Raw genomic sequence first — 24,881 nt, forward strand, 5'->3', positions numbered from 1 at the left:
GTTAGACACGAGGGGAAGGGTAAAATGTACTGAGATGTGATTGGTTATAAGTTTTCCTGAGCCTTCTCTTTGAAGTAATTCCATTATCAACAGATTAGTACAGCTCTGCATGTGAAGTACAAACCTCTACAATGGGGTCTCTACATCATTTCAAATGTGTTTCCCCGTTTCTAGAGGTGAAATGCATGCATCCTTCTGTAAGAGCAAGTTGAAATTTTAAAATGTTTAATATCAAAGTCAAAATTGAATCAAGTCAGAAGTACAAAGTGCTGCTCTATTTTCAAATTACACTCTCATTTCCCTCTTCTGTATTGCTGGGAGTGGGTGGGAATAATGGGTCCCTCGAATTAACAATCACATTCTTTTTAAATAGCAACACCATGATTCATTTTTAGAAGATGATCATTGTTGACTTACGTGAATTTCAATCAGTGAAATTTTATACAGTATAAGAATGAAGTGGTTTGACAGGAGAAGGGGGAAATGTTGAAATAATAAGTAATATTAATAGTACATTTATTGAGCCCTAAATATGAACCAGGTATTGTGATAAGCCCCTCATATGCATTAATTAATCAAATGTTTCTAATATTACCATGAGGCAGTTATTATACCTATTAGAAAGCTGAAGAAACTGAGGCAAACTGTAGTTAAATAGCTTTTTCAGGTCATACTGTCATAAACAGCTAACCAGGACAGTGGGCATACATGGGGGCTGACCTAGGGAAGTCTAAAAGTGCAGTCAACGTAGATTAGGGACATAATTTTCTGAGGAACAATGTCAGACATCGGGGTTAGGGTCCCAGGATAATCCATCCTTCTCCTGCCTCTTAAGGTTTTCCTTCAGAGGCCTAGGACACTGTTGCCTTCACACACACATACACAGCCCCCCTGAAATTCTCCACATTCCAAAAATATAGAATTCTTTCCCCCAATAAAATCTCCTATTTTAACAGGGAATCTTTTTTTAATGTAGCCAGTATATGTTCTGATAAAAAATACTTCAGTGGTATTTAAAGTCTTTAAAAGCAGGTATATGTTCTGATAAAAAATTCTTCAATGATATTTAAAATTTTTAAAAAGAGCACAAAATAATGCACATAGCATATGATGTTTTGGCTAAAGCAAAATTATTTTTTATATATTTGCATTGTGTGTATACCTGTTATACCTATGCATGCTTCTGCATGCAAAGTATATCTCTGAATAATACACACAAGAAATGTTTACTGTTACATTAAGAAGAAAAAGAATATTGGAATCTGGAGTGAAAGGGAGACTTGTTTACATAGTATATATTTTTTGTTGTTCCAACCAAATTTTTTCATGAGTTTGTTTTATTTCTCAAATGAGAAGGAAAACTAGATAAATAAATGTCTAAGATTTGGTACATTTGCACCATTGCCAGTAGGAAAGCAATCTGATTAAAGTAATTGGCACTGATTGTTGAATGACTAATAACTATACCTCATTTTGAAAACTGAGTTTTAGAAGGAGATGACTGGGAACCAAGAGGAGTCTTTAGCTGGTGGAACTTTAAGCAGTGTAGAGGGGGAAAATGAAGAAACTCGAGTGAGGGCAGGGTGGTCACCCCTGCAGGAAGTAGTATCTCCTAGTTTGGTACTACTCTTCATAGTTTCTTCTATTTCTCTAACTATGAATCTACAGATTTTTTAATCATCCACACTTTTTTATGATGAAGGAAGTTTAAACTCCAACAACAATGTAAAAAAAGATTGCTGTAGATGTGAACATTTTTATATATAATTTATAGACAAGAAACTGCATTTGCCTAATTTTGAGGCAAGGGTGTTTGGAATTTTCCACTCTGTAGTTATGCATACAAACATTTCCAAGATTAAACTACACAGATAGTGGAGGAAAGAATCAGTGATGTGTAAAAGTGGCCATGTGCTTTGATACAGTGCAATGTAAAGTGGTTTCTCATGTTAGTGCCCTAAAAACTGCATAATTCAAACAGAAATGATTAATAAATCTTAGACAATATATTGGCATTAAGGGTGTTTTATAGGTATATGACAGTGACTTGTAGTTTCCCATCCTATGCCTGCTTTTCCCTAATTTCTAGGTTCAGAACCCTGTTTTCATTTGAGGCAGTGATTTTTGCTTCCCAAAAAACTGCATCTTCCAGGCTCCCTTGCAGCTAGGTATGCCCATGTGATGAAGGTTACTGAATTAGAAGTGCAAATGTTCTGAGGTACTTTGGAGGAAGTGCCATAAAGGGAGTTAACCAAGCTAGGAGGGGTGTTCTTTTTAACCCCCCACCTTCCCTTTTTCATACTTGGAGAGACATATGATGACTGGAGAGACATTATGGCCTCAGGATGAAAGAGCAGAGAGCTGCAAACAGCATGCAACGCTGATGACTCTAAGAAGCCACCATATAAACCTCAGAAAGCTAGAGGTAGGATTTCTTTTATGTTAGAAATAATCCTTGGACATTTAAGCCGTAGAAGTCAAGACTGTCACTGACAGCTAAATGCAATTCTTAACTTGATCAAACAAGTTACTTCTCTTCTTTGTGAATAAGGATATCATGGAGGAAAATGAATGTGACATTCATTCCTCATCATTCCTACTCTGTGCCCTTCACTGTGCCTGCTTTTTATTTTGTTTTGTTTTGTTTTTAATTAATTCAATTAAAAAAAAAGACATTTCATCTTTTAGAACAACCCAGGGGCTGAGTGTTCAGTTCCTTGTGCTCTAGAAGGGTCCCTAACTTTTATGAACAACCCATTTCTCAACTCATAGGAACCTCAATTAATAATCATTTTGCTCACAAGATGACTCTAGGGGACATTTACTCAGACACTGTGACTGTCACTACAGTTGATGGAACTGAAGTTATGTACACAGATGAACTTTTCTCATTTATTTATTTTCTATGTGGGGTGTCTCATTTAAAACAGACCCATTGTAAATCCCCAGGCCCTAAATGTAGGCGGTTATAGATATCCTCTGAAACTTCTCTCTTCTTTTCTCCAGGAAGGAGGGGAGGTAAGAGCTAAATAAAAGAAAAAAAATAATAAAGAATGAAAGAAAAAAGGAAACAAAATAAAAACCATATTTTTAACAAAAGGATTTTTGAAAGCCTTGGAAAATGTTGTGTTCACTCACATAAGACCCCACTGTTTTAAACATATTTTGCTATAATTTTTCCTTCAAAATTCTGACACTCGAAGTTGAACAGGGCTCTTTCAGTGTGCAACCCTGGGACGTGGAGAAATAAAAAGAACAGTATTCCAACTAACACGTACTCAGTAGGAATCATAATATCTCATAATTGCTTGAAATCTACGGGCTGATCCGATGTCATCTTCAAAAATATGCAAGTTTTTTTTTCTGATGAAGAGATATTTCCTTGCATCGGAGCTTAACCCTTCAGTTGCTACCCATAATTATTGACATATGATGAAAAATTAATGTAGACCTGCCCTTCCTAAACCCACCCCAAGTGGGAGGTTAAGATCCCCCAAATCAACCAACTCTTTTTTTCTAGTAGAAACACAAAATATATATTTAACTTTATCAGTGAAGCTCAAGTTTCTTTTTTTACCCATTTTCTTTTCTACCTGTTTCTAAACACACACACACACTCACACTCCTTTAAATTTCCACAAGAAACTTTGTAAGAACAAAGAGTTTCTATTTCAGAGCATATAATAACATGTTTAAAAGTTCATCAACTTCTCCCTTTTAAAAAACTGGCAATGAGTCTAAAATAATAATTCAAAAAGATTTAGAGACAAGATCCTTAAGAATTCTTCCTCGGTAACATTATGTAAATCATAAATATACCACTGGTCTGGAAGTGATTACAACAGCTATGAGACAAAAGATATTTCTAAGCAGACAGTGCCAACAATGGGTTCTATTCTCCCATCGGCATATAAGAGGATAAGAGACTCACACCATTATGGAGTGAGTGTAAGCTCCAAGAATAAATTCTAAGTCCTGGGCCGTAACTGATTTCAGGAACTCATTACAGAAGTGTATCCTCTTTTTGAAGGTGAGTAAGCTTTTTGGTGTTTTAAGCATTCCTCTGCTCTTCTCCAATTTTCCCTTTGCTCCTCACTTGTCATTGTCTCTGACCTTGCAAACAGGATCTCTGGATGAAGAGGAGGAAGCACCAAGTAAACAGTTAACTCTAGAAGCATGAGTCATTCGGGAATCAGCTCCCCGCGTCCGTGTCTAAGGAACGCCTACTCATATCTAAACTTCTCAATCTCTTTCAGAAAGCATTTCTTTGTTTTATCTTCCTCCATACCTTCTTCTGGAGGGCAAAGGTTTAAATTTTTCATCTTCTCAAAGCCTTTCAACACTTGAGTTGGATATTCAGTTATCAGAACATCAAGAATTGCATTTTCGTTGGTAGTATAGCATTAGAAGCTAAGGCCAGCCAGCTCAAAGGGACACTGCAATGCCATTTTATAATTAAGCAGAGCACCCGCTGGACTGCATGTTATAACAGATGTTTCCTGGCCCCAGGTACTAAGCCAGCACGTAGTAAAACTGCCCAGAACCTCTCCCTGAGCCAAGATGGGTCAGTGTCTGGAACAACTCTTGTCTAGTGTCTCTTACTGTAATTAGAGAATGAGGCTAGCTTTTGGTCATTAATTCCATTTGAAAAATAGCCATGGCTAAATTAAAAAAGAAAAAAAAAGAGCATTAGAGTGCTTTTACAATTGAGAAGCCCAATAAGAGCATGGAGATAATTTATTGGTGATTTATTATTCCTAACAGTGTTTTAGACCTTATATAAATTCTGTAAAATGCCCTCTCTTCAAGTTGATTTGCAAAATTTTCACTCCATTTATAAAATGGATAAAATCAGAGTCTCCTTATGCTTAGGCTGGAAAAGAGTTTATGGATTGGTTAGTACCAGGAAATCAAACTCAGATGCTGTAGAAGCCAGTTGGTAAATGAACAAAGCAACCAAGGGCAAGAAAAATAATTCTGTCTTTTCGATCTAGTATTCTTTCATTTTCTTGTTTTTGTTAAGAAACATGGGCATAGGAATACATCTTGCTACCTTAGGAAAGCAACATTGGAGTAGTGCTGACATTCAAGTGGTGTGCACCTGAGGCTCTTACCAGTTGGCATATAGATGCTGCTCTCAGCCCACCGAGTGATGACCACACCTTCTCTTCCTCCATCTGTCCTTGGACCTTACCATGACCCAGCAGCTGGGGAGAGCAAGGCTCCCCCAGCAGTTTGCTCTAGCACAAAGGTGTCCATTCTGATAAATCAGTCTCCATGCCTTTGTATTTAAATATTTTTTAATATAACCCTTGAGCACATTGAAGAATAACAATTGGTATTTTGCCTCTCTGTAGGGCAGCCAAAGGGCAATAGAAAATGAGGAGGTTACTGGGACCCTGGAGAGCCCATGCCCTGTTAAATGGGGAAACTACTACAAACTGGGTAGGACTGTGGGACCCATGTGGCCAGACCTGATTTCTCAAGGGAAAATAAAATCCTGTGTTCTTACATAAAATCTCCCAATTAAATTGTCACCTCATTCAAACATGGTAGAGAGTAAACAACGTGCATCTGTGGTCCCAAATTTGTCTTGGTGCTCCAAAATGGCAGCCTTTTCTACTTCAGGGAACAAAGGATGGCTGATGTTTAAGCGACTTGCCTGAAGATCACTCAAGTGACGAGTGGCAGAGTCAGAACTGGGACCCAGAGCAGCCCCATCCAGTGAGTGAGGTCTGACTTTCTTTAGAACCCATCTGTATAGCACTGAAAATCCTTCAAGAGGCATGTGTAGACTATATACCCTAATAAGTAGGAACTTAGATATCTGTTTAGTATTACAGTTCATTACACTCATGCCTTTTCCTGAAACAGAAAAGTAAAAACTTATTTCCAAAGCTGACACATAAGATGGAAAAATTACAGAAGTTCCAGAGATAACCAAGCCCTTGTACAACTGTAAGGGTTTTTTCTCTGGCTTGTTTGAAATTTTTAAACAATAAAATTGATAGAACTCTAAGAAGGTTTTTAAGACACTCCATGGTGAGGGTGATCCATACAAGGGCAAGAAAAGCAGTCAAGTATGATGCACCTTCACTATTAGGAGTGATCTGATTTTAGTGCGTTTCCAGTTTCATAGGATCCTGACGCCAATCTGTCCTTTCCATAGCTCTTCTTTACCTTTGTCATTAAGGAAGGTTGTATCCAGAGTCAAGTCAAGTGTGCATAAAATAGATTAATTCATGGGTTAACCCACGCTTATTGCATACCTGCTATGAACTAGACTGAAATTTCCAGACATCTGTTATGATTATCCCACCTTCTACATGATGTATCTCCCTTTTATCACTTACAGTGTTATTCACTTATTTTTTTTTAAAAAAACAATGTACTCTTTTTTCTCAAATAGAAAAAACTAAACTATCCTTGTGTTGGGATTGGGTTTACATTGATGAATTAAATGGTCCTTGACCTTAAAGATCCAAGAACCATTAATATATAAACAACTAATTTTAATAAAAGCGTTGGAAGTGCTATGATGAATTCAAAGGGGAGCAATTCATTTTCCTTGAGCCACATGGGGGAGGTGAAAAGGCCCCAGCTTGGAGGTCACACTGGGTTGAACTTCAAGAACTGAACAGGAGTTTTCAAGGTCAAAAAAGAGAGGCAGTTCATTGTAGACAGAGGAAGCAACTTGAAGATAGGCACAAAGTTCTAAAGTGTATTGGGTGTTCGGGATACCTCGAGTGGTTCAGTATAGTGAAAGCCAAGGACTCCAGAAGAGAGTGGTAGGAAAGTCTGACTGTGCTTGGTTTTAAATGCAATATTACATAGTAGGGAGCATAACCTCTTACTCCAAAGGTGGAGGAGCACCACTAAAGGATTTGCAATGGGTTACAGGAAGGCTGGTAAGGGAAGGGGCTGAAAGTAAGAAGAGCATTTAGGAAGCTGTCAAAACCTTCAGGACAAGATGACGAAGTACTGAATTACAAAGTAGCAGTTGAGATGCAAAAGAAAAGTCAGATTTGAAAAACTTTTTTGAGATAGAGACAATAAAACTTGGTGACCTGATAGATAAAGAAAATGGGAGGAGTAAAGATTGAATCTAAACTCACTAATTTGAGTGCCTGAGTAGATTAAAGTGCTATGTAGCAAGACATGAGGGAGAGCAGGGCTTTTGGAATGGGTTCCCGAGAAGGAAGGGAGAGGTGGGGGCTGGTTGATGACTTCTAGGTTGGAGGTGTTAAAGCTGCCGTACCTTCAGAAGACTATTGTAGGTGGACCTCACCAAGAAAACATGAAAAAAAAAGGAAATAGGGCCCAAAAAGAAAAAATTATCAGCCATGAGCTTGACCCATGTAGAAATACTCAAAAATGACTTTTAAATTATATAAATAGGAACTACTTGTCCTAAGAACCTAAACTTGATAATTAAATAAGTCGATAACTGGTAGTAAAAGAAGGCACAAAACAGCCCCTCCATCAACTTCTAGATCATTTTCATTTATACAGTAAAACTGAGAACTTGTTAAAAGAGCGCTGGTCTTAGTACCATGCAGATGCAGTTCTGAATCTTCATTATGCTACTTTACTGGATCTTTGACTTTGAATAAGTTATTATTTAATTGCTCTTAGCCAAACACTTATGTGTTTTGAGGCAGACATTACTGTGGGGACTGGGAATATAATGAATAAGAACAAAAACACTGTCTTTATATAGCTTGAATTTCCTTTCCTATGACACTTGAAGATTACAAGATATTACACATCAAGCACCCTGCACAGTGCATCACACAAAGTACTAAAAACTGTCACTTACTATGTGCTAACTTGTACTATTCATTGGCATAATAATTCTTATACCTATGACACGGATATTAATGTTGTCCCATTATACATTTGCGGAAACTGAGTTTAGGTGCTTTGGCCAAATTCATAAGGAACAAACCAAGAGTTATCTGACTCTCAAAATGCTATATTACTTCTTCCCCTTTTCTTTGCCAAAACCAATGAGTCATGTAGACAAAGCACTTTCTATAAAATGTCCTAAAATATGAACAAATGAACCAGAAGTTAACATCCAGGGAAGTGCCAGTTAAGTTGACATGTATGGCATTTTGACATGAGGATAATCAAAACTCAAGTTCGTCAAGAACACACTGGCATACATTTCTTTCATTAATATTCTGAATGACAGAACCAGGGCCGATGCTGTACGAATGCTCCTCATCAGTTCATAGACAGGCAAGGCCGCACAGTCAGACAGGGTGGCCCTGGCTCTCGTTGCCGTGTTTCTTCCCTACCTCAAGTCATTTTTGCAAATAAGTGGAGAAGGAAATTTTAGTGAGCCAATAACTTAGAATTAAAAGCAACTGGGAGGTAATTTTCACTTTTAAATACTGGAATACAACTGCTTAAAAATCATTCTGAAGCAGGAATCTTTACAACTTTACTACCTTCTCCTTCTTTGCTGTCACTTCTACTGTGCATATCTGCTACTATGTCCTCTTTGGTATCACTAGAAATCTCCCTCTCCATTTCTACCATGTTGGCCTAGTCCAGGCTCTCTTCATCTCTCCCCTGGATAGCACTCAGCCACTGGTCCCCCGTTCCTGACCATGCTACAATTGATCTAAGCCCCTAACCTCTTCAGCAGTTCCCCCTCACCTAAAAAATATACCCACATTCATATGTGAACACAGGCTGCATACAACATTCTGACCTTCATTCCCAATGCACAGAACTTCTTAAGTCCCACATGTGCTATGCTATTTCACACCTCCAATCCTCCACACTTGCTGGTCCCCCTGCTGGGCTTGTCCTTCTTCAGATTCATCTGATGAGCTCCTACTCATCTTTAAACACACAGCCCAAGAGTTGTCTCCTCTGGGAAGCCTTTCATTACCTTTCCTTGTTTTAGTCTTTATATCCCATAAGATTCTGTTTATTAATTATCTGTCACAATCAATGACTTTTACTTGTTAACATGTTTATTTTCCTTAGTAAACTCTAAGCTCCTTGAAAGAATGCACATTATCCTCTACATATTTGCATCTCTCTATCCAGGAGAGCCCTGGCATATATAATAGGGCTCAGTTGTATTAAATAGAATTGAATCAAATTGTCATTATCATGGCCATCAACCCATGGTTAGTGGGCTCTCACAGGAGTAGAAATTGTTGGTAGGTGTTACGTTTAGGGTTTAATGTAGTGGAAGAAGAGACAGCCAAACACCTTGCTGATTCTGATGTGAAGAAAAAAGAGCCCCTCTGAAATAGGAAACAATGAAGAAAAGCTAGAGAAGCCTGAAATGTGTTCATTCTGTCACTCTTGGATGCCAGAGAGAGGGATTTTAATGCAGGTCAACTCACTTATCTCAGTGATTCTGATAGGTTTTCTGGGAAGAACAAAAGAAATGAGTAAAATTAAAATCTGTGGTCAGAAGGTTACTGAAAGGAAAGGCACACATTTCTGCTGGGGAATAGGAAGTTGCCTTGTCTTCCGCAGCAGGGCTGTCTAATAAATCTGGAGAGTTTTATTGACTTCATAGGCGCAAAAATAACCACCCGGAGAAGACATCGGGTTTCACTTATTTTTTTGGAAAGTAATTCTTCACAGACGCGAGGTTAAAAGAAAGTGGTTGCACGGGCCTCGGCTGTGGTGGTGTGTCCTCTGGCATGTGTCATGAACTGGGTCTCAATGCTGGGACGATGCCCAGTTTCAGAGGTCTAAAACCTCTGTTGAAAGCAATGAGGACAGAGTGTTGCCAACATTTTATGTATGCAACTGTAGATCGATTGTCTTAGTGCAAGCACAGACTTTGATCAAGAGCGTCTGGAAGGAGGGGTTTCATTAAATGCTGTTTTCAACCCTTAATTCCACAGCTTTTATGTCTACTTGTTCCTAAGTCTACTACAGACCCCAAATGGCCTGACACAGAGAAGCCCCTCCCCATCCCACGTCTGGCTCTCAGGCAGCAGAAGTGGCTGGCATGGAAAGAGTTCTTGGGTAGAAAATACACAGTTTGGAAGGTTTTGCTTCTGCTCCCTAGTTGTTGGTCTCATGTTAGACCATTCAAAAAGGAAAATGCTTGAGGCTCTCCCCCTCCTCCTCATGTCTGTGATTCATTAGGAAAACTTGCAAACTTCCCCTACTCAAAAACAAGCTTTTCTAAGAAAAGGATTGATAAGAGTGTATGTTTGTTGGATGAGTTCTTCCTCTTAAAAATGTCTGGCCAAGGATAGAAAATTCAGCCAGTCTTAGAAGGTTTAAGTGTCTATTTTTGAATTCTTTTTTCAATTGTCCTTAAAATCATAGATAAGATGGCAACTAGGTAATATTTTTAACGTGTTAATCCTTGTGATGAACCTATAGGGATTGTCTCCCATGGGGCAGAGAACACTTTTCTTCATACAATCATATTTCTTCCATAAATCAACTGGAGGACTAATAGAGCAGCCCCCGTCTTGGCCAGCCCACCGGCACATGGTGCCTCCTGGTGTGAGGGAGGCTGCATTACTTTCAGAGATCCCAGCTGTCTGGGACTAGGGTCCGAGAATGAGAACCTTCATTTGATTGGGAATCAAGAAAAAAAATTTAAATCCCTCCATCTGAATTAATCACCGTGTTTTACAGATGACAAAGATAAATGGGTGGTTTTGAAATGTATTTTTTAGCAGTAGAATCTTCTTTCAAAGGAAAATCTTAAATAATAAAATAGCAAACATTTATTGAGCCTTGGCACAGGTGGTGCTTTGGGCTAAGCACTTTACATGTGCAGTATGAATTAATTATGACTTCATTACTCTCAAATAGGCAGTGTTATCATGTCCATTTTGCAAAAGAGGAAAGTAAGAGGTCAGCTTGTTCCAGATAACATAACTTGTAGCTCACCATGTAAAATAGTTCCAAGCAGGGCTCTTGTGGTAGAATTAGGATTAGAATACCAAGAACATTTAACCCCTGGCTACTTTTCTCTTCTGTCAACCTCTTGTTTCCTTGAAGCAACTCTAAAGCTTTGTAGAGCAGAGATTCCAAACCTTTTGACTGGATAATCCTCAATTTTTTTTCCCCAGTTTAATGACCAGTGATGCTAATTCTGGAAATGTAAACCATAGTAAACCTCCAACTGAGCTCCTGAAGACTGGCTGTTGGCAAACCTTGCTCTTCTTTAATGGGTTGATTCAAGGTCACTTTTTGCATCTCTTTAAAGAATAGATTTTTCAAATTACTTTGTTCCAATAAACACAGGGATGAAATCAAATAATTGTACAGATGTAAACATTCTTGTGCTATAGTGTTAACTATGTTGTTTACATTGAAATAGCAGTGCTAAAGTCAAGACCAGTTTATATTTCTTTGTAGTTATTAGAACACTCTAACACATTTGCTTATACATTCATGGACAAATTATCTCAAGCAAATTCAGCTAGACACAAGCAGTAGGTGTTAGAATTTTCCATCTCTCACATTAGTCAGATGTCTGACTGGGTATTGGCTCACTCAGAGCAGGGGGCTCATCAAGGAAAGGGGGAGACTTTTGATCTCTTTGTTAGCTGTTCACAAAGGGAAAAAACTCCACAGGCTGAACCTCTTAACTCCTAACTCACATCAGACATCCCCAAAGTGCATGATTTTAGTGTTGCTAAGGAGGGTGGGGAAGCAGCCTCCTTCTTACAGTGTGGTTGGGGGTGTAAATCCGTATAAAATTATTGGAGGGCAATTTGGCAATAGCTATTAAAAATGAAACACTCATACCCTCTGACCCAATAATAATTCACCTTCTGGGAATTCATCATAAAGAAATACTCCTACAACTGCCCAAAGATGTAAGTGTAAAGTGATGTTTGCAAGAATATTTGTTACAGGGAAAACTGGAAGGAACCCAAATGTGCATTAACAGCAATTGGTTAAGGAAGTGTGGTTCAGAAATATAGTACAATACCATGGAGCCATTTTTTAAAAGACTAAAAAGATTGCTTTTTACAGACCAGCATGGAAAGACATCTAAGACTTATTGCAAGGTGGAGTATAGCACTCTTCAGAGTGGAGAGTATAATCTCATTTTTATAAAATAATAAATGAAATTTTCATATATGCTTTGAATAAGTTAACTAGTTTCCCAGCTGTACAGGATTAAAGAAGATTTTCACTTTCTATGCAACATATTATTATAATGTTTCAAGCTATGTTTTATACAGGGTCCATCACAAATAACATCCCTTTTTTAATACAAAATCTTTTATTACAAAATCATAACCATGTAATTCTCTAACATAACAATATCATACTCAAGCACACCATATGATATTTCAGGTGAAATGTTTGAATTAAACTATAACTTATTACATCCATATTATTCCCTACCAACCACACTCACGGGGGCATTACTTCCGCCGGACACTGTGTATGTGTGTGTGTGCACGTGCACGTGCACTCAAGCGCACACATGCCATTATTTTTGTCATTAACCTCCCCCCCCAAACTTTCACAACCTAACTATTTCTGTGGCTTCCTCCCTAGAGAGCCCTATTAGGAAAGTGTAGAAGCCTAGTCCAAATCCATTAACTTTACTGGGAAGCAAAGCTTAGCTGACACTGGAACAGTGATGCCACTTAAACAAAGGGAGGACCAGGCACGGAAATACTTCTGGTCTTTACAATCTATAAGCCATTGTAATAATTACCCCAAGGTAGAGTGTTCTTTCAAGGAGGAGCTAAGGAGAATAAGCTTAAAGTATGGCTGGTATTTTAACTACTGCTGCAGTTGAGAAGGCATCTGAGGACCAGAGACTCAAACTAAGAGATCTCATCTTTAATGGCAGTTGGCCCCAGCTAGGCAGTGTCCAAAAAAAGATGAAGAGGAGTTTGTGTTTAAGTTTTATACTTTTATCAAGCTAAGATTTTGTGCCAGTTCTCTTTGGTTGAGGAGCAGATACCCATTTGTTTGGTGGGGAGTGTCTGTAGCTTATGCAATTGAGGGGATTCTTTTAACAAAAAGAATGCAAAATTACAAATACAAAACTAGGTACAGGGCTTTGGAAAGGGCCTGGAAGAAGGAGGGTGCTTAAGCTAAGTTTCATTAGTTTCTCAGTGCTCATTCTGTTCTAAAAACCAAGATAACATGGGAGAGTACTGGGCACACTTCCCTTTTCTTTAAGAATCATCCTGCAGAAGAGCAGTTTCCATCTCACAGGTGGTGAAAGCTGGAGGAAACACCGTGAGCCCTGGGAGATCGTGTGATCTGTGCTCTGGGGGGTACTTGAGTTTCTGTGGATGTACAAGCTCTGGAGAAGCTCTGTTTGTTGACAGTGGCAGGCGCCCAGTTCTTGATGCTCATAAAACTATGGCAGTCAGAGATGTATTAGATCATCAATCTAGACTGGGGTCCAAGGCAGGATGGCTCACTATCGTCGTCATTCCAAACTTTTATCCAGGCAGCTTGGAAATGTTTTCAGGACCTCACTCTTAAAAAGCCGTTCCTCTCTTCTGGTTCCTGGGTAAATGTTGAGACATTTGATTAAAAAAAAATTAGAGTTGGAGCCACACAACTGCTTAATTATATCCATTCACCTAGATTTCTATCACTGTTTTCCACATGAAGAAAACAATTTAGTGTAACAAAAAAGTCTTGTATCCCTGACATAAATTTTCCATCAAGCAACAAATCACTGATTTTTTTTTCTGGTTCTTTGTATTTTAACTTTGGTGGCGAGTTTCTTTTTAGCTTTAGGGGAAAAGCAAACCTGGGTTCTCTTTAGTCAGCATTATCAAGAATGAGTAACATTTAAAAGCTGCTTTTGTTAATGGAAAGAAAGTGGTTTCCTAAACACATATTTTGAATCTGTTTTCCACTGCCTTTGGTAAACTTCATATATTCCCAACTTTTATTTTAGGCTTCTATAGGGATTATAAAAATAATTTTTATTTTGTCATGTTTTCCTTTAAGTTTATATTGATAACAATCCTAATTTCCAAAAGATGTTGGTGGCTACTTTTTGTAGTAAAGAAGGAAGGATTGTTCTAGGCTAGAAGGAAAGTAGCCTTGAATTATTATAGATCAACTAATATATGCTGTATGTCCTGAATGAAATCTCTTATTTCCTATGATGTATGTATGTATGTGGTTTGCTAGCTTATTCGTTATGTATTTGATGATTTATTGAGGGGAGATCTTAAAAATACTCAACATAATTGTCTTTTTGATAAGTAATGTTACTAGCAAATATAAAACTGCTAATGAATAACATAGTATTTGGATATTTGCATTTGGAAGCTCATTTCTATTTTAAGTCAAAACAAGCAGGCGTTAGTTTACTGATGCTACTGACATTAATACTAGTAAAGGGAATTTTAGCAACAAACAACCCTCAGGAATCATTTTCTAAAGAATTCCCAGGATAGGCTCCTAATTATTCAACTATCAAGAAATTGACTCTAAATGCTATCTGAGTTAAACTTAGCTGAGTTTAATTAGATTTTAAAAGTTGACTGGGAATTCGTCCAAAATGTGCTCATCAAAAAAACAAAGGTATTCAAAAGTAGAGGAAAGAAATAGGATTATGGGGGACAAAATTAATTTTAAACCTCTTGAAGTAGAAAAATGATTAAAGATAGAAACGGTAAAGGTAAAAAGATTTTCTTTTTATTTTAAAATGAGTTTAATACAGTATGTCTCTCCCTGGGATTTTCTGTGACATACTCTTTTCAGAAATGTGCTAGTCCCCACTAATAAATTACTAAGGATAATGGAAAATAAAAATTCTTAAAAGGTACAAAATTACCAAAGGTACAATGTCACTGAACATCGTTTTGAGAATATCTTCCCAACCCAAATTATTTGATTTGACAAAATACTTTTTATGATTTGTGAATGTGCTTAAATATAATCTCATAAAAGTTAAAATATTTTGATTGTACATTAAACAAATTCACTTAAGGAAAATATAATAAAATTAAATGAATTTAGTACTATCCAGAAGAATATGGACTGAATAATGAAAAGTTAATACTGATGGCGACCTTAATAATGTGGGCTATATTAAACTCCTTACTGGCAAATTAATTGTAAGTTCTTAAATGGATGGGTATCCATCCGGAAATGCTTTAGACATGGTTGGGCTCAGTGAGTGTTTGTGGAACAAACGAATACCATTGAATTCAGGTAGATCCTAGGTTCTTCACTGTTTGATATATATTTTTCTGCTTGTAGTTATGCCTGATTGAAATAGAACTGATCACAAGATAGCACTTGTATGTATTTACAATCCTGTTGTGAAAATAAGCACTTTCAAATCTTCTCTCAAACTCAGGAGCTTGGTTTAAAATGAAAAGAAATTGGCCTGTATAATAGAAGTTCTGGGGGTAGACCAGGCCCAGCTCCTGGAACAATGCTGTCCCGAATGTCTCTCTCTCTTTTCTCTTTCTAGATCCCACCTTGACCACTTTCTGCACTGCTTTCATTTGTGGGCAAGTATGGTAGCAGACACGGGACCACTTGGCAGCCCCAAGTTGGGGACCGTTTCTTTCACAAAAGAAGCCAATCTTTCATTGCCCTAGCTTGGATCGCATAGCCCACCCTGAACCATACATGGTATGCTAGTATATTAGTTACCCACGGCTGCCATAGACTGGGTGGCTTCAAAGAAGATAAATTTATTCTTTCTCAATTTCTGGAGGCCAGTCATTCAGAATCAAGATGCCACCAGGGCTGTGCTCCCTCCAGCAGCACTAGGGGAAATTCTGTTCCAGCTTCTGGTGACTCCAGGTATTCCTTGGCTTGTGGCCACATCAATCTGATCTCTGCCTGTGCGATCACATTGCCTCCTCTTCTTATCTGTGTCTCCTCTGTGTCTGTCTCAAATCTTTCTCTGCCTCATAAGGATACTGGTATAATACGGGATGACCTCATCTCAAGATTTTTAACTTAATTACAGTTGCAAAAACCCTTTTTCCAAATAAGTATATTCAGAAATGCCAGCGACTAAGACACAAACATATTTTCTGGGGACCACCATTGGACCCACTTGAGCTGGTACATGTTTAACATTCACAGCAAAGGTGAAGCCTTGATTATATAGTACTTGCCTAATTCCGTAGTATAAATACCGCAACCATGGCCAATGTCAAGCTACCACTGGGAAGTCACTGAAGAGGAAGTTGGAAGAGATACACAGTAGCATGTCCTCACATAGTCCTTCCATCATACCAATCTAACAGATGTAACCTCTAGAGCATACATAATAGTAAAATGTACCCAAATAAATAGAAAGTGATGGATTTTTGAGTGCCTATTAACTTTAAGTGTAATTTATTTAATTATAAATTCATATAATTTAAATTTTAATAATGATCATGTTTAACAACTGACTCACAGAATTCCTAAAAATTTACGAGTTGTTTTGGCGGTGCTGGTGTGAACCAGTTACAACACACCACTTTACAGAGTTTGCTGGTTGACCAGGCTTGAGTCACAAAGCCTAAGGCAAAGAAAGGGTCAACAATACTTAAACCACAGGAACTAAAAAGAAGGTGGGTGGGTCCTAAAGAGAAAACTGGAGTGCTATGACTTGAGGAGGGGGAGAAGAATATGGGGAAAACAGAAATGAGAAAGCCACTTAACTATCATTGTTTAAACATAGTTTAATAATGTTAGCCTAAGGAAACATTTTTCAAGAGAGTTCAAAACAGTCACAGGTACAAGTATTGTGGATATGTACTGATCTGCAAATCCAACTAAGGAAAAATCACTATTTTTCACATTTTCACTTTACTTAGCTCATAAAATCTGTTTGTAAGCCTGGGCATATGGATCTGAAGGTGGTGAGTTTCAGAAAAAGAGACATAAACCACTGGTCTTTTTTTTAAGTATCATTTAAAATAATTAACAGCTGTTTTGAAATATTATTTGCACACCATGTGATTCACCTATTTCAAACACAAAATTCAATGGTTTTTGGTACATTCACAGAGGTGTCCAACCTCCATCACAATTAACTTGAGAATAATCTCATCCCCCAGAAGGATGCTCTGTAGCACTGCCCCGAAACTTCCATTGCCTGCATTCTGATTCCCAGCTCTCCACAGCCACTAGGCTATTTTCTGTCTCTATGGATTTGCCTGTTCTAGGAATGTCATACAATATGTTATTCATGATTAGCTTCCTTCACTTAGCATAGTGTTTTAGGATTCATCAATGTTGTTGCTTGTATGAGTATTTCATTCCTTTTTATTGCCAAATAGTACTTCATTGCATGGGTATACCATATTTTGTTTATCCTTTTATTAGTTGATGGACATTTGGATGTTTTGTCATTTGGGCTATTATGAATATAATGCTATTGTGAACATTAATGCACAAGTTTTTTTGTGGACATAGTATTCATTTCTCTTAAACCAATGTTCTTTTAAGTTGAAACATTCAGCAAGGTTTCTTATCTTCCACATGCTTAAGGCAACTGTCATTTAGGAATTAAATCAGAAATGCCACATACATATTTGAATCCTCTTCAATATTGGGTCACTAGCCCAACCCCTTAAGAATCCCAGGACTGGCTCAGTCCCGAGGAGAAGTCCTGCTTACCAGCTCCAGGGAGGGGAGGGTGCTGTCTGGCATTAGAAAGTAGGAGCTGACTTAAGGTCCCCAGATCACTGCAGGCGTGACCGAGTACTCCACGAGGCACCGGAGTCCTGGCCTTGCCCAACATAGGCTCCCAATAATCAGTCCATCACATACTCCTTTGGGGACTCTTCATGTGCAAAGTGTAAAGGATAATAAAAATGAAATCTTATTCTCTGACCTGGAAATCAGAGTCTTGTGATTTGGGAAACTTGCAAGAAAGAGGGGGAAATTTTTAACTTCCCTGATAGAGGCCAGTAGAGTTTCATTTTCTCCCTTGCACGATGGGAGACTTCTTCCATGTGTTCTGCAGACCTGCAATGATAAAAAAAAAAAAACAAAAACCCCAAAACCTCTATATTAATTTATATAACAACTTTCTTCCAAGAAATTCAGAGTGTCTCAAACAGTCTTCCACTCATTCCCCTAAGGGAATTTGCATAAATGTGCATAAGAAATTAACTTCTTTTAAAATTTACACTCTCCAGTTAGCCAGTACTGGGCAGAAATAGAACTGAAAAGGCAGACCTCCTGACCAAACATTCCACTATAATACTTTCAGTGAGGTTCTATAAATCAATGTACATTCTTAAGAATAATGTCTCTTCATAATATCCTCATGACCATTCCACCAAGGACAGGTGTTCCTTTCACTAGGGACCAAACTTTCTCTTCCAAAGTTTTAGAATCAACTGTCATGGCATATACCATGAAAAAATATCATTTACTTACAATTAAGTATCAGGTCTGCCTTGAAACAAGCAGTTCAGGTTTCACTCTTGCAGCTCAGCCCTCATAGCCCAGCCCAACTGAGTAATCCCAGGACTGGCTCAGCTGAAGGAGAAAGAGCCCTGCTCACCAACTGTCAGTCCCCCTCACTGTGGTCACTTGCTGTGTTTCTGTGGTGCTTTTAAATGGGGTTGCACTGCCCCATAGGGTCTTGCTGATCATCCTGGGGAACATATGCAGGTCCAGTTTCCCAAAGTGCAACTCGGTGCCTGGATGGATGAGTATGGGAGAGCTGCCAGCATCAGCCACATGTGGGGCCAACCCAGTCCTTCACCCCACACCAAACACTTAGTGCCTTTTGTTGGGCCTTTCTTCAATATATTGTGAGGTTCTCATGGCCCACCCCAGAGAGAGAAAAGAATCTTGGTCAGAGCCACACTAGCTCATGCAGAATCCCAGGCAGTCATACCTGGGGAATATCTTTTCTTCTCACTGTGTCCTCATTATGGGTTTCCCTCTGTACCTGTGTGCTAATCACTTACGAGGACTTAGCCAGTCACTTTGGGTTAGGGCTCACCCTAATGACCACCTTTTAACTTAGTAACATCTTTAAAGACTCTGAATACTCACACTCTGGAGTACTAGGGGTTAGAGCTTCCACATAATGAATTTTAGAGGGATACAGCACAATTTGACCCATAACACAGCTGTTCCCTGAGGGGGAGGCACAGTGCTCCAAATCACCATACTAACACCATCCTCAACAGCTGCAATCGGCCATCCCGTTTCTGCTGCTGTTTGTCCTCCAGTCGCTTCTCTCTTGCCGATGGACCTGCTGCTCCCATGTGGCACGTCAAACACTGACATTGCCTGTCACAGCACAATGGCTGCCACACACTACACCACTTCCGAGAGCCTGAGGGGCTGCTCGGGGGACCCTTTGCAGCACTAGAATCAGTTTCTTAAAAACAAAAACAAAAACAAAAACACAAAGTGTACCCATGACACAGAGATAAGAGTTCAGGCTGAGTGCAGAGAGGAGATATTGCCATGAGGCACAGCTGACCACTCCTGTCAGAGACTGGACTGCAGGGTTAAGGAGAGCAAACTCTTGGTGATGACGTAATTTTTCCTCAGGCTGTTTCTACTTAAGATCACCTGACTATACCAGGAACAGCCTGAAATTTCAATGGGACCCAACCATACAGCCCCTGAGAGAGAGCAGACTCCCAAATTGGTCTTTGTACCTATTTGTAGAAATGTGAGCCAAATTATAGCTGAAAACTCTGCTAATTCTGGGGAAGTTTTGGTCTTGTGCCTGGAACTATTGAAGCACATATTCACACCTACCACATGTAACACTTTAGTAGCATAATTTCCAGCACTTTAGTACTTTATTTTTAAAAGAAACAGAGCAGAGACTGAAGACCTGCTCACTCTGCTGCTTTTTGTAGAAGGCCCCACAAAAGGTAGAGGGACAGCTTCTGCGCCAAAAAGAGGCATAGTTTGCATTTTTAAAAGGAAGGGGACACACACACAAATCCTTGCCCAGAATTGGGGAACTCATGATGCTGAAACGTATAACATCTGCACTTGTGTGTAAATAGAAAAAATGTCCAACTCACAAGGCTCTGGGAAAATAGTATAATAATTATCCAATAAATCTCAGTATTAGAGCTTGCAAAAGACCTTAAAACACCTTACTCTAACCCCTTCGGTTTTAATACATGGAAAGGGAGGCTCTAAAATTTTTAATGACTCGCCATGACCAGCACTCTACCTAAAATGCAGGATTTTGCTTTAGGCTAGTGTACTTCCCACCCCATCAGCCTACTTCTAAACAGGCATTGTCCTGTTCTCCTGAATTGCATGCAAGAAAAACCAGTCCCTGCTCTCTCTACATCAGAGTCTCTATTTAGACTTAGTAGTTGAGAAAGCAAAGGCTATTTCAACTTCAACTCACTCTGCAAACAGAAGAAAAGGCATCTGACCAGTGGACTTTTCCAGCTGGTCTTTGGGTCTCACTACTCGCGGGTCCCCACTGCAGCGAGCTGGCGGCGGCTGCCAGTCTGACACCAGGGGGCGCAGCATCCTTTGTGCTGGCGCAGGCTTTGAAGGCAGGCTCAGAAATCTGGCTGGGCCTCCAAGGCCAGTCTCCTTGTCAAGGTTTCTCTCTGGAACCAGCCCACTCTCCAGCCCTCTTCATGCAACTTCCTCCTGCCTGACGCTCAGATTCTTTGCCCGTACTATTGTGGATTTGTGCATTTTACAGGGTTTTGCATATGTCTAGAAGTGCATTCAGATACACCACCCCTCCCCAGCTGCTCCTCCTCTGAAAAGCCTAGGAGACCATGGCCACAGCCTATTATTTGCTCTCACTTGGAGTCCCCTCCATTCAGGATGTTTCTAAAGATTCTTGCAGAATGAAGGAGCCTCGAGGCCAGGACTAGCTTCTTGGAAAAATGATCACATCCATCTTCCTAATACTTCTCCCCTTTCCACTCAAACAATAACAAACTTATGGAATCGCTGGTTCTGGGAAACTCATGCTGCCCAGCCACTTATCCGCACTCCCTTCTGTCTGCCCTGAGACAGTCCCAGGTCAGCCTTTGGTGGTGGACACTTACCTAAAGGGACAGGCTAGAGCATGCTTTCAGCTACACCTCTTACTAAACTACTGGGCACCCCAAGTGGGATAACTGCCTCCTCTGCCTTCACCAGCTTAGCTAAGTGTGTTCTCCAGCCTAAAGAAATCCACTTTGTATTCCCAAATTCTCTGATCCCAAGATTCAGTGCTCCCTTCTTCCACAGATAAATGAACAGCCCTTTTCACTTTATGACACACATATAGCCTTGTTCCTATTGACATAACAAAGGCACAATGCAAACTCTTAACTCCCCAAAACACACCATTTTGCAAAGAGCCCTAAAAAAATCTGCTGTTCTGAATTGAAGGGTCACCGGGTTCTGAAGTAGCTGCTTTATTTAGAGATTTTAGGTATACACAGTCCTTTCCCTGTCTCTCATTTGGGTCCCCCATGAATGCTGAGAGATAGGCAGGGAAATTAAAACTTAAGAGTCTTACCCCAGTCCCAGAGCTAGTCTGGGGTGAAGGCAGCATGGAGGTGACAATAAGAGGTGACATTACTCGGGTGATAGTGGCCTGAGGAGAGCTGCCTGTCCATTTTGCTCTGAGGCCTGAAAAGAATTCAGCAATCACAAATGATCATCAGGTTATCTGCATGGAAAGGGCCTATGGTCTCAGGCCCTGAAAAACTGTACCAATAGTAGGAGCCTAGAAGGGGCAGGAGGAGAGGAAAGGGGTGATGTAAACTCTCACCTGACCATTTTTATCTGTGGCCTCACTCACTCCTTTTCGTCCACACTCACCTTAGCTAAGTGGAATAATAGAAGTGCCAAGCCTGCAGTCAGGCCGTCACAGCTGGTTATCTTGATTGTGAGCCTCCCTGTCCTCAATCATAAAGCAATGATCACATCTGTGTATGAGTTATGGAGAGAGCCTCCAGAGGAATGAAAACATAGCACTGTGATTCTCAAAGAGGGGACAGCACTGAAGATTTTTATTTTCATTCTATGCCTTTCGGTATTATTTGAAGTATTCTGGTTTATGCATATATTACTTTATAATTTTATTTTCAAGTTCTTATTTGGACTAGTGATGCTCTTTAGAATTGCTGTGATGATGACTTGTGTCAGGTGTCTGGCACACAGCCAGGTGTACAGTTGATGCTTATTGCACAGTAGTTTATTATTAGTTATCACACCACCCTCAGAACTGAGCAAAGGCACTTCACATCAAGAAATTTGGGGTCTGGTGCAGACTCTGCTCTCAGTTGACTGTATGCCCTTGAGTAAGTCACCTCCCTTTTCTGCACCTCAGTTTCCTCATCTGTGAAATGGTAGATGCATGCCACTTGATTTAGAAAGGGTGGGAAGAAAACAGCAATGCTCACCACCAAAAATGCCACAGACACCTTCTAAAATTCAGCCTCAGTCTTTGCTAGGGAGATCTCTCAAACTTGACTTCATGAGGCAGAAACCCTTCCTAGGAGAAGTTGTCACAGATAGGCAGAAAGGGCTGAAGTCAGCTGAACAATTTCTGAAGATAATATAGTAATTAAATTAGTAAATAACAATGTATGAACACTGTATAAGGCCATCAGCTTAGGGTGGGAGGGAGGAACAGAAGATTTAGGCTGTTCATTGGGTGCAGTTGGCACCAGTATCATTTCCTGACAAAAGAGATGCCCATGGTTGGCAGAAGAGGTATAATGCAAGGCTGGGCTTTCTGCCTCAGCCAGAGCCAGTCCTGGTCCAGTTCCCTCAGCTGAGAGTTCTGTGCAGGGCACAGGCCTGACCTTGGTGAGATGAGACCCTCTCCTGGGCATGATCAGAAGCAGAGCTACCCAGCAGGAATGGACTAGAGCACCTCTGAAGTGTCTTCCAGCATTAGCTGAACAACAACAAAGCTGAGAGACTGGGCCATAGAAGGTGCAGATGCTCAGACACTAAATCTTTAGCAGCTGAATTGAAGAGACCTGTTCTGGGCACCCCAGCTCCTGAGAATCAAAGAGAGATTTGTTCCTACAACACACAGCTGATTTATTTTTCATCCTGCTCATCCGGAATCGGGATTTTCCTTAGAGTCTGTCTCCTTTGCCAACAGTTGCCTTTGGGGACAGGAGGCAGGTAGTCTGGTGGGTAGGAAGGTTCAGACTTCCTTTTTGCTTTTCAGTCTTCTTCCTATTGAAAACAGCACTGCCCGCTGTAGCAGCCTCCTGCCAATATTTGCAGGCAGGAAGGTTTTCTGACATTGTAAGGGAGATGTTCACAGTAGATGGGAGACCCTTTCCCAAAGCCATCAGGCAGGACAGAAATTGGTTTCCCCCCCCCCCCCCACCACGAAGAAAGAGCTCCCAGTCCCCACTCTCACTCATGGTCAGCGCCCAGAAGGTATCTGACCTTCTTTTCCTTTTAATAAAAAGGGACATTTTTCTCATATCTCTAAATTATGTGGCCATGCCTGTTACAATGGCATGTCCTCCCAAAGCTCCTGTTGTCTCTACCTACAGGGGAGGTCGTGTTTTCAGTTCTTGAGGGAACTGGAATAACGGAATCAAAGGAGGCAGACACCTGGCAGACCCCTCCCTTGTGAAAGAGGCCTAGAGATCTAAGGGAGGGTGGCAGGGGAAGTGGAGGTGGCTTGTAGAGCGTCTTCCGCAAGTAACAACAACTCTGCCTGATTGCTAGAGGCGAAACCAAATAAAAAACAGCTCCAACCATCCTACATAGACACACCTATATTGTGCGAGCTTCTGTCATTTTAGAGCAATGCCTTCCGTTGTACATCACAAGTCACTTTCAAAGGCAGTTAGTACTAAATGTTTGGCCACGTGTTAAAATGCCTCCCTACTTGCTTTTCTTGCATGCTTCTTTTCTGTGCCCGTTTGTATTGTTTATTAGCTTTGGGTCCATGCCCCTGCGACAGAACTGAAAACAGGAGCACCGAGGCTGAGCGCTGGAAAATACAGCAGCTTTCCCTGGCCCCGCGGGATCCTGGGCAGCCGCGCAGGAAAAGCCCACCAGTGCGTGTGAGCCTGGGGAAGGGCAACTTTGCAGGAGTTATTCCAGGTGCCGTGAGGTCCTGGGCAACCCGAAGTTCAGATGATTGGGCAGGAAAAAGGCACAAGAAGAGAAATGTTACCAAGGATTGGGACAGGGGTGTGACTTAAGGACCGCACAGGCTGCATTGCCAAGATCAGAAAAAGGGACTGAGGGGCGGGAAGCGCTCTGAACCACCTTTTAGTTGGAAGTCTCAACTCTCATCTCCGTGCAGTAAATTCTCATGAATAAATTCTCGTTCTTCCAGGTAGCCCCACAGTCTCTGCGGTAAAAATGAGTATCCTAAACAAGATGAGGCTCACTCCCCTCCTTTCCTAATGTTTGTCCCTATTTCGTTTTCGGCTGGGTGCCTTGTGGCCGTGTAGAATGTAGCGCATGACCTCAGAAATAACGCGTTGCTATATCTCCAGCCACAAAGAAAGTCTTTCAGTTCCCCTCCGACCGCAAAGGGACCCCCAGTAGGGCTTTTCCCAAGTTCCACTGCTTCCAAAACTGAGCACGGTTCTCCATCAAAAAGCAGAAACCCGCATCGGAGACACAACGCGGACTCCCTTCCAGGTCTGGGGGAAAATTTCCCGGCTTAGCCCAGCCTGCGCCTCCACCCACATCCTCCCCAATTTAATGTAGGGGCGGGCTCTGCTGGAGCGGTTGCCAGAAAGAATGTTATTAACCGTGCGCGCCAGACGCGGGCTGTGCGCTTCCCAAATCGGACTTCCAGGGCCTGGCCGAACTGTCTTTCCCACAGGTTCCTGTAAGAGAAAACCCCCCTATCCCCCATCCTCTGAAAATTCCTCCAACAGTCTACAAAAACTGACCAAACTGCCCTTGCTAGCTGCACTCCCTCATCCAGTCAGGTTGTTTAAAGAGATTCTGTTTTCTCGTAAGAGCAGAGT

At 40.5% G+C, this 24,881-nt stretch overlaps 1 long non-coding RNA gene across 1 annotated transcript; it reads right to left on the reverse strand.

The window, feature by feature from the left end:
* Nucleotides 1-16,233: 16,233 nt before the first annotated feature.
* LOC118499664 lies at nucleotides 16,234-22,306 on the reverse strand. Its single transcript, XR_004902175.1, has 3 exons — nucleotides 21,736-22,306; nucleotides 21,431-21,640; nucleotides 16,234-17,931 (listed from the first exon to the last, which is right to left on the reverse strand). It is a non-coding gene; the product is annotated as an uncharacterized LOC118499664 (long non-coding RNA).
* Nucleotides 22,307-24,881: the final 2,575 nt, after the last annotated feature.

This window comes from Phyllostomus discolor, chromosome 3 (genome assembly GCF_004126475.2).
Source record: "Phyllostomus discolor isolate MPI-MPIP mPhyDis1 chromosome 3, mPhyDis1.pri.v3, whole genome shotgun sequence".
Taxonomy (NCBI): domain Eukaryota; kingdom Metazoa; phylum Chordata; class Mammalia; order Chiroptera; family Phyllostomidae; genus Phyllostomus; species Phyllostomus discolor.